Here is an 11364-nt window from a genome sequence, read left to right on the forward strand (position 1 = left end):
CTACTTCTAAAATACATAGTGATACTTTCAAAAATAGTTATTAATTTACATGCCCCATATGTCTACTTCATGTTTGGAATTTTTTGGGAATGCCATTTTATTTTTTAGGGACATTACAAGGTTTAGAAGCAAATCTTGAAATTTTTCAGAAATTTTCCAAAACCCACCTTTTAAGGACCAGTTCAGGTTTTAAGTCACTTTGGGAGGCTTACATAATATAAACCACCCAAAAATGACCCCATTTTAGAAACTACACCCCTCAATGTATTCAAAACTGATTTTAAAAACTTTGTTAACCCTTTAGGTGTTCCACAAGAGTTATTGGCAAATGGAGATAAAATTTCTGAATTTAATTTTTTGGGCACATTTTCCATTTTAATCAATTTTTCCAGTAACAAAGCAAGGGTTAACAGCCAAACAAAACTCAATATTTATTGCCCAGATTCTGTCGTTTATATAAACACCCCATATATGGTTGTTAACTACTGTACGGGAACACGGCAGGGTGCAGAAGGAAAGGAACACCATATGGTTTCTGGAAGGCAGATTTTGCTGGACTGGTTTATTTACACCATGTCCCATTTGAAGCACCCCTGATGCACTCTTAGAGTAGAAACTCCAAAAACGTGACCCCATTTTGGAAACTACAGGATAAGGTGGCAGTTTTGTTGGGACTATTTTTAGGGCACATATGATTTTTGGTTGCGCTATATTACATTTTTGTGAGCCAAGGTTACAAAAAATGTAAATTCTGAAATGTCATCTCCATTTGCCAATAAATTGTGGAACACCTAAGGGGTTAACAAAGTTTGTAAAATCAGTTTTGAATACCTTGAGGGGTGTAGTTTCCAAAATGGGGTCACTATTTTGGAGTTTCTACTCTAGGGGTGCATCAGGGGGGCTTCAAATGCAACATAGGGTAAATAAACCAGTCCAGCAAAATCTGCCTTCCAGAAACCATATGGTGTTCCTTTCTTTCTGCGCCCTGCCAAGTGCCCGTACAGTAGTTTACGACCACATCTGGGGTGTTTCTATAAACTACAGAATCTGGGCAATAAATATTGAGTTTTGTTTGGCTGTTAACTCTTCCTTTGTTACTGTAAAAATTGATTAAAATGGAACATTTGCCAAAGAATTGAAATTCAGAAATGTCATCTCCATTTGCCAATAACTCTTGTGGAACACCTAAAGGGTTAACAACATTTGTAAAATTAGTTTTGAATACTTTAATGGGTGTAATTTCTTAGATGGGGTCACTTTTATGAAGTTTCTACTCTATGGGTACATCAGGGAGGCTTAAAATGGGACATGGTGTCAGAAAACCAGTCCAGCAAAATCTGCCTTCCAAAAACCATATGGCGCTCCTTTGCTTGTGCGCCCTGCCGTTTGGCCATACAGAATTTCATGACCACATATGGGGTGTTTCTATAAACGACAGAATCAGGGCAATAAATATAGCATTTAGTTTGACTGTTAACCCTTTCTTTGTTAACGGAAAAAAATGGATTAAAATAGAAAATTGGGCAAAAAATTGCTGTTTTGCACTGTTTTTATTAAATTTTTTGACTTTGTTTTGACTGTGTTCATTTGAGGGGTTAAGTCATGTGTTGTTTTTATAGAGAAGATTCTTACGGACGTGGCAATACCTAATATGTCTACTTTTTAAAATTTATTTAGGTTTTACACTATAATATCCTTTTTTAAACAAAAAAAAAACATTTTTGTATCTCTATAGTCTGAGAGTCAGTTTTTTTTCTAGCCGATTGTCTTAGGTAGTGGCTAATTTTTTGCAGGATGAGAGGACAGTTTTATTGGCACTATTTTGGGGTGCATATGACTTATTGATCACTTGCTATTACACTTTTTGTGATGTAAGGTGACCCAAAAATAGCTTTTTTTACACCGTTTTTATTTAATTTTTTTGACTGTGTTCATCTGAGGGGTTATATCATATGTTATTTTTATAGAGCACATTCTTACGGACCGAATATGTCAACTTTTTTAAATTTATTTAGGTTTTACACTATAATATCCTTTTTTAAACAACAACAACAAAAAAAAATTGTATCTCCATAGTCTGAGAGTCATTTTATTTTAATTTTTTAGCCGATTGTCTTAGGTAGGGGATCATTTTTTGAGGGATGAGAGGACGGTTTTATTGGCACTGTTTTGGGGTGCATATGACTTTTTGATCGCTTGCTATTACACTTTTTGCAATGTAAGGTAACAATAAAATAGTTATTTTTTTACACAGTTTTTATTTTTATTTTTTTACTGTGTTCATCTAAGAGGTTAGGTCATGTGGTATTTTTATAGTTTAGGTTCTTACGGACGCGGCGATACCTAATATGTATACTTTTTTATTTATTTTAGTTTTACAAAATAATATCATTTTTGAAACAAAAAAAATTTTGGGGGTGTTTATTTTATTTTTTCTGGGCGATTGTCTGTGGCCAAATAGAATTAAAATTGGGGAAGGGGATTATAAATTTAGCACTCCATGGAAGTGTGGTACTCCCTGAAGCAATTGTCAATGCAGAGGCCCGGATGATTGTTGTGGTGTCCTTCCGTATCCCCCTCCTGTGACACACTCTGCACTTTTTCTGGGACCGTCCCTTCTTTCCAGTATGGGAGACCACACCTGGAAAGTGTTGGCCAGGGATGATCCGGGTGCCTCCAGTTCCCGAGGTACTCCGGCCTGATCTTTCTTGGGCAGAAAAGATCAGGTCCTTCAGGAATGCCTCATAAAACTTCAGGAATTTCCCTGTGTTGCCAGCACTCCAGGACAGCAGAAAAGAGTTGTACAAGGCAACCTGTACCAAGTAGACTGCAAATTTTTTGTTTCATGCCCAGGTTTTGCGCATGGCATTATATGGCTCAGAGAGATCAACTCTTCCCATATGCCGCTTGTAGTCCACGATACAATCGGGCTTAAGGACCATTGCCGCGGTACCTTGCACAGGGACAGAGGTGATGCCGTTACCGTGAATTGTGGACAGTACAAGGACATCCCTCTTTTCCTTATATCTGACCAGTTTCCACTGGTAAGGGCACGGGTCTCACCCCTGGGGATAGGTACCTGGAGGGGGTTGGTAGGGAGGACGCATTGATTTTTCCTCACGGTCCCACAAACGGACGTGGATCTGGCGGCGAGGGACTTGAAAAAGGGATACTAGTATAAAAGTTATCCACGTACAGGTGGTAACTCTTATCTAGCAGTGGGTGCATAAGGTCCCACACAAGTTGCCCGCTAACACCCAGAGTGGAGGGACGTTCTGGTGGTTCAATATAGGAATCTTGCCCCTCGTACACAGGAAACTTGTAAGTCTACCCTGAGGTACTCTCACAAATTTTGTACAGCTTCACGCCATACCTCGCCCGCTTAGAGGGAACATACTGGTGGAAAATGAGTCTTCACTTGAAAGCAATGAGAGACTCATCAACAGCGACCTCTCTTCCAGGTACAAACCGGATTCCAAAAAAGTTGGGACACTAAGCAAATTGTGAATAAAAACTGAATGCAATGATGTGGAGATGGCAAATGTCAATATTTTATTTGTAATAGAACGTAGATGACAGATCAAACGTTTAATCCGAGTAAATGCATCATTTTAAAGGAAAAATACATTGATTCAAATTTTCACGGTGTCAACAAATCCCCAAAAAGTTGGGACAAGTAGCAATAAGAGGCTGGAAAAAGTAAATTTGAGCATAACGAAGAGCTGGAAGACTAATTAACACTAATTAGGTCAATTGGCAACATGATTGGTTATAAAAAGAGTATCTCAGAGTGGCAGTGTCTCTCAGAAGCCAAGATGGGTAGAGGATCACAAATTCCCACAATGTTGCGCAGAAAGATAGTGGAGCAATATCAGAAAGGTGTTACCCAGCGAAAAATTGCAAAGACTTTGCATCTATCATCATCAACTGTGCATAACATCATCCGAAGATTCAGAGAATCTGGAACAATCTCTGTGCGTAAGGGTCAAGGCCGTAAAACCATACTGGATGCCCGTGATCTCCGGGCCCTTAAACGACACTGCACCACAAACAGGAATGCTACTGTAAAGGAAATCACAGAATGGGCTCAGGTATACTTCCAGAAACCATTGTCAGTGAACACAATCCACCGTGCCATCCGCCGTTGCCAGCTGAAACTCTACAGTGCAAAGAAGAAGCCATTTCTAAGCAAGATCCACAAGCTCAGGCGTTTTTACTGGGCCAGGAATCATTTAAAATGGAGTGTGGCAAAATGGAAGACTGTTCTGTGGTCAGACGAGTCACGATTCGAAATTCTTTTTGGAAATCTGGGACGCCATGTCATCCGGACCAAAGAGGACAAGGACAACCCAAGTTGTTATCAACGCTCAGTTCAGAAGCCTGCATCTCTGATGGTATGGGGTTGCATGAGTGCGTGTAGCATGGGGAGCTTGCATGTCTGGAAAGGCACCATCAATGCAGAAAAATATATTCAGGTTCTAGAACAACATCTGCTCCCATCCAGACGTCATCTCTTTCAGGGAAGACCCTGCATTTTTTAACAAGATAATGCCAGACCACATTCTGCATCAATCACAACATCGTGGCTGCGTAGGAGAAGGATCCGGGTACTGAAATGGCCAGTCTGCAGTCCAGATCTTTCACCTATAGAGAACATTTGGCGCATCATAAAGAGGAAGGTGCAACAAAGAAGGCCCAAGACGATTGAACAGTTAGAGGCCTGTATTAGACAAGAATGGGAGAGCATTCCTATTTCTAAACTTGAGAAACTGGTCTCCTCAGTCCCCAGACGTCTGTTGAGTGTTGTAAGAAGAAGGGGAGATGCCACACAGTGGTGAAAATGGCCTTGTCCCAACTTTTTGGGGATTTGTTGACACCATGACATTCAGATTCAACATATTTTTCCTTTAAAATGGTACATTTTCTCAGTTTAAACTTTTGTTCCTTGATTTATGTTCTATTCTGAATAAAATATTAGAAGTTGGCACCTCCACATCATTGCATTCAGTTTTTATTCATGATTTGTATAGTGTCCCAACTTTTTTGGAATCCGGTTTGTACATAGGCCTCCAAAAATTTGGCCCTGCAGTGATCGATGACCGGCCTGATTTTGTACAGGCGGTCATAGGCAGGATCACCTCAGGGGGGACATGCTGCATTATCTGCATAATGCAGGCATTTCTGAATGGCCTAAAAATTGGAAAATGTCATGGCCATACTGTAGAGTGGGGTCTGGTAGAGGAGGTCCCCACTCCAGTATTGCCTGACACTGTTTTTTTTTAACTAGGCCCATGTGCAGCACGAGGCCCCAAAACGTCCTCATCTTGGCTTCACTGACCGGAGTCTACCCACCGGACCTAGCCAAAAAGGAGCCTGGGTGTTGACCAATGAACTGTTGGGCGAACAAGTTTATTTGCTCCACCATCAGATTCACAAAGTGGTCACTGAAAAAAAAAAAAAAAAAGTCATATTCAGTGAAGCCCACTGTGGGAATCTGGATTCCTGGTTGGCCAACAAAGTCAGGAATCATGGGCTCAAAATCCTCTGGGGTACACCAGACAAGTTCACCGGTAGGAGGCTTAGGTGGACTTGTCTGGTGGGCCGGAAAACTAGTACGAGCCCCATGGCTGCTCATACTAGTGTGTGCCACACTGACATGGGGTCCCCCGGCTCTGTCTCCGCCACCTTATGGGCTCATCATCATCACTAAATGATGAGGAGGACGCGGATGGCAAGAGGAAAGTGGGGTCATCCTCATCCTTACTGGGGTTCTCAGAGTTGGAGACAAGCAGGACGTATGTCTCCTCAGCCGAGAACGTCCGGCGGGCCATAGGGGAGTGCGTGTGTGTGTGCGTGTGTGTAAAACTTTATTTGGTGTGCGTGTGTGTGGGGGGATAGGTGTTCAAGTTCACTTATACCCTACCCTAAACCACCCTAAACTTAACAGAAAAAAAATTGCTAAATAATAAAAGCCCCAAAAATGTGAAAAAAATATAATAAAATATTTAAACTCACTGATCAGTGGACGCTAAGAGTGCCGACCACAGTCAGCGCACGCACACAAAAAAAAAAGTGTGTGAGGGGGCAGGGGGGCAAGCTGCAGCACCCTTGGGGGTTTAGGGTTGCACAACTGACTGTGCTGTGGACCCCAGACACCCGATAAGGATGAACCACAAAAAAACAAACCTTTTTTTCCCCCCTAAACTATCCCTCAGTCTCCCTGCCTAATCTAACCTTTCCCTAAACCTGTCCCTAATAACTTTTGAGTGCCAGATGGCTCACATGTGGGTACTGGGCTCAGAGGTGGATGGACAGGCTCCTCTCTCCTGGCTCCACAGAAGCAGTGTGGAGGAGGAGAGCAGAGCTGGGGGAAGTTAACCCCCACCCGCCTGTCCAGCAAATAGGAATGAGATCCTGAGAGGTGATGTCATCGCCACCTCTCAGGATCTAAGGATGGTGATTGGTGGTGTATTATTAACCTATTCCGGGTTATCGGGTCACCGGAGACCCGAATGACCCGGAAACACAGCAAACCGCAGGTCTGAATTGACTGTGATTGGAGATACACAGGGCATACATGTATGCCCTGTTTCCTTAAGGACTCGGACATCAGGGCGTACCTGTACGCCCTGTGTTCGTAAGAGGTTAAAGGATAACTGTCATATTTTCAACAACAAAAAAAATCTATTTTAGCATTATTTACTGCTGCAGCAGCATTATGCATAAAGCAATCTTTAGTTTCTTCACTTACCACGGTTTTCCTTGAGTTTTCCCCTTAGTTACAGCCGTTTTGAATCCTACATTATGAGGATCTTCTCACGATGGCTCCTCTGCCAGTTCTTTGAGGCCACATACAAACTTGTTGTAGCCAGCAGCTTCCTGCCAGCCAATCAGATTGAATTACTGAGAGACACGCCTCCTCACTCTGAAGCCTAATGCAGCCATGCAGTGTGAAGGACCGCCCCTCTGTCTTCCTATCTGGAGACAGATGAGCCATAGCAACGGTCTTTTAACCACTTAAGGACCACAGGTTTATACCCCCCTAGTGACCAGGCCCTTTTTTACAAATCGGCACTCCACAACTTTAGCGGTTTATTGCTCGGTCATGCAACTTACCACCCAAATTAATTTTACCTCCTTTTCTTCTCACTAATAGAGCTTTCATTTGGTGGTATTTCATTGCTGCTGACATTTTTACTTTTTTTGTTATTAATCAAAATTTAACTATTTTTTTGCAAAAAAATAACATTTTTCACTTTCAGTTGTAAAATTTTGCAAAAAAAACGACATCCATATATTAATTTTTCACTAAATTTATTGTTCTACATGTCTTTGATTAAAAAAAATGTTTGGGTAAAAAAAAAAAATGGTTTGGGTAAAAGTTATAGCGTTTACAAACTATGGTACAAAAATGTGAATTTCCGCTTTTTGAAGCAGCTCTGACTTTCTGAGCACCTGTCATGTTTCCTGAGGTTCTACAATGCCCAGACAGTAGAAACCCCCCACAAATGACCCCATTTCGGAAAGTAGACACCCTAAGGTATTCGCTGATGGGCATAGTGAGTTCATAGAACTTTTTATTTTTTGTCACAAGTTAGCGGAAAATGATGATTTTTTCTTTTTTTTTCTTACAAAGTCTCATATTCCACTAACTTGTGACAAAAAATAAAAACTTCCATGAACTCACTATGCCCATCACGAAATACCTTGGGGTGTCTTCTTTCCAAAATGGGGTCACTTGTGGGGAAGTTATACTGCCCTGGCAATTTAGGGGCCCATAATGTGTGGTTAGTAGTTTGAAATCAAAATGTGTAAAAAATGGCCTGTGAAATCCGAAAGGTGCTCTTTGGAATGTGTGCCCCTTTGCCCTCCTAGGCGGCAAAAAAGTGACACACATCTGGTATCGCCGTACTCAGGAGAAGTTGGGGAATGTGTTTTGGGGTGTCATTTTACATATACCCATGCTGGGTGAGAGAAATATCTTGGCAAAAGACAACTTTTCCCATTTTTTTATACAAAGTTGGCATTTGACCAAGATATTTATCTCACCCAGCATGGGTATATGTAAAATGACACCCCAAAACACATTGCCCAACTTCTCCTGAGTACGGCGATACCAGATGTGTGACACTTTTTTGCAGCCTAGGTGGGCAAAGGGGCCCACATTCCAAAGAGCACCTTTAGGATTTCACTGGCCATTTTTTACAGATTTTGATTTCAAACTACTTCGCACACATTAGGGCCCCTAAATTGCCAGGGCAGTATAACTACCCCACAAGTGACCCCATTTTGGAAAGAAGACACCCCAAGGTATTCCGTGAGGGGCATGGCGAGTTCCTGGAATTTTTTATTTTTTGTCACAAGTTAGTGGAATATGAGACTTTGTAAGAAAAAAAAGAAAAAAATCATCATTGTCCGCTAACTTGTGACAAAAAATAAAAAATTATAGGAACTCACCATGCCCCTCACGGAATACCTTGAGGTGTCTTCTTTCCAAAATGGGGTCACTTGTGGGGTAGTTATACTGCCCTGGCATTCTAGGGGCCCTAATGTGGGGTAAGTCGTTTGAAATCAAAATGTGTAAAAAATTACCTGTGAAATCCGAAAGGTGCTCTTTGGAATGTGTGCCCCTTTGCCCACCTAGGCGGCAAAAAAGTGACACACATCTGGTATCGCCGTACTCAGGAGAAGTTGGGGAATGTGTTTTGGGGTGTCATTTTACATATACCCATGCTGGGTGAGAGAAATATCTCTGCAAAAGACAACTTTTCCCATTTTTTTATACAAAGTTGGCATTTGACCAAGATATTTATCTCACCCAGCATGGGTATATGTAAAATGACACCCCAAAACACATTGCCCAACTTCTCCCGAGTACGGCAATACCAGATGTGTGACACTTTTTTGCAGCCTAGATGCGCAAAGGGGCCCAAATTCCTTTTAGGGGGGCATTTTTAGAGATTTGGATCCCAGACTTCTTCTCACAGTTTCAGGCCCCTAAAATGCCAGGGCAGTATAAATACCCCACATGTGACCCCATTTTGGAAAGAAGACACCCCAAGGTATTCAATGAGGGGCCTGGCGAGTTCATCGAATTTTTTTTTTTTTGCATAAGTTAGCGGAAATTGATTTTTTTTTTGTTTTTTTCTCACAAAGTCTCACTTTCCGCTAACTTAGGACAAAAATTTCAATCTTTCATGGACTCAATATGCCCCTCACGGAATACCTTGGGGTGTCTTCTTTCCGAAATGGGGTCACATGTGGGGTATTTATACTGCCCTGGCTTTTTAGGGGCCCTAAAGCGTGAGAAGAAGTCTGGAATATAAATGTCTAAAAATGTTACGCATTTGGATTCCGTGAGGGGTATGGTGAGTTCATGTGAGATTTTATTTTTTGACACAAGTTAGTGGAATATGAGACTTTGTAAGAAAAAAAAAAATAATAATATTTCCGCTAACTTGGGCCAAAAAAAATTCTGAATGGAGCCTTACAGGGGGCGATCAATGACAGGGGGGTGATCAGGGAGTGTATATGGGGTGATCACCCCCCTGTCACTGATCACCCCTCTGTCATTGATCACCCCTCTGAAAAGCTCCATTCAGACGTCCATATGTTTTTTACGGATCCACGGATACATAGATCGGAACCGCAAAACACATACGGACGTCTGAATGGAGCCTTTCATGGGGGTAATCAATGACAGGGGGGTGATCAGGGAGTGTATATGGGGTGATCACCCCCCTGTAAGGCTCCATTCAGACGTCCGTATGCATTTTGCCGTGTCCGTTGTTCCATTTTCCGTGATTTTCTGTGGACCCTTGACTTTCAATGGGTCCGTTAAAAACTCGGAAAATGCACCGTTGTTCATCCGCTTCCGTGATCCGTGTCCGTAGGCTACTCTCACACAGACGGATCGCAGAAAACTTCGTGAAAACTCAGATCCGACAGTATATTCTAACACAGAGGCGTTCCCATAGTGATGGGGACGCTTCAAGTTAGAATATACTAAGAACTGTGTACATGATTGCCCCCTGCTGCCAGGGGGCTGTGATCCGCACAATTAACCCCTCAGGTGCCGCACCTGAGGGGTTAATTGTGGGTATAATAGCCCCTGTAAGAAATCATGTGCTGCCAGGCAGGAGGGGGCAGACCCCCCTCCCTCCCCTGAATTACATTGATTAGTGGCCAGTGCGGCCTCCCCTCTCCCCCCCCTCCTAATTAAAATCCCCCCCATATACTATGGCCCCAGTTGTGCCCCCATCTTTATATTCTGGCCCCAGTTGTGCCCTCATACATATACTATGACCCCAGATGTGTCCCTATATAAATATTATGGCCCCAGTTGTGCCCCCACAGATATATTATGGCCCCAGTTGGTGGCAGCGGAGAGTTCCGATCGGAGTCACAGTTTAATCGCTGGGGCTCCGATCGGTTAGCATGGCAATCTGTCACCAGGATTAACGCTATAGCGATATTTATATGTGCCCATCAGTCTCCTTGCTGTGTTTAAAATAATCCCACTGTTACTGCTCTGTGTGTGTTAAATTCTTATAAAAAAAACTATCTTATTGATGTGTAAATTACCTTGGTCAGGAGCCCAAGGGGTTGTCCCACGATCTGTTGGAGCCCAGCCAAGCCCATCGATCCGGATACCAGGACCGCCTACCACTTAATTTATTCACTCCACTTACCCTGACGTCATTTCTTCTCAGTGCCGTAGTCTCGCGCAGCCGGAGTGGACACTGTAGTCTGCACCCGTGCGGACTACTGGCATCGGCTTTGACGAGTCCACTGCGCATGCGCCGCCTCCCTGTGCACCACGCTGGCACTAGAAAAGGGAACCGGTGCATGCGCAATTGACTCGTCAAAGCCGGTGCTAGTAGTCTGCACGACAGCAGACTATAGTGTCCATTGTGCCTGCGCGAGACTACGGCACTGAGAAGAAATGACGTCAGGGCAAATAGAGTGAATAAAATAAGTGGTAGGCGGTGCTGGGCTCCGGATCGATGGGCTCCAACAGATCATGGGACAACCCCTTGGGCTCCTGACCAAGGTAATTTACACATCAATAAGATAGTTTTTTATAAGAATCTAACACACACAGAGCAGTAACAGTGGGATCATTTTAAACACAGCAAGGAGACTGATGGGCACATATAAATATCGCTATAGCGTTAATCCTGGTGACAGAATCCCTTTAATCAAATTCTCTCTCCACTTTATTCCATAAAAAGCATGCACTATAGATAACAACAGACAAATCTGGCACACCCCAAGGGGGTGCAAATTGAAACTAATGATTTGATTGGTTATTTATAAAAGGCAATACTTCTGTACCATACTAACAAAATGCTACTAATTAAG

This window comes from Bufo gargarizans, chromosome 3 (genome assembly GCF_014858855.1).
Source record: "Bufo gargarizans isolate SCDJY-AF-19 chromosome 3, ASM1485885v1, whole genome shotgun sequence".
Taxonomy (NCBI): Eukaryota; Metazoa; Chordata; class Amphibia; order Anura; family Bufonidae; genus Bufo; species Bufo gargarizans.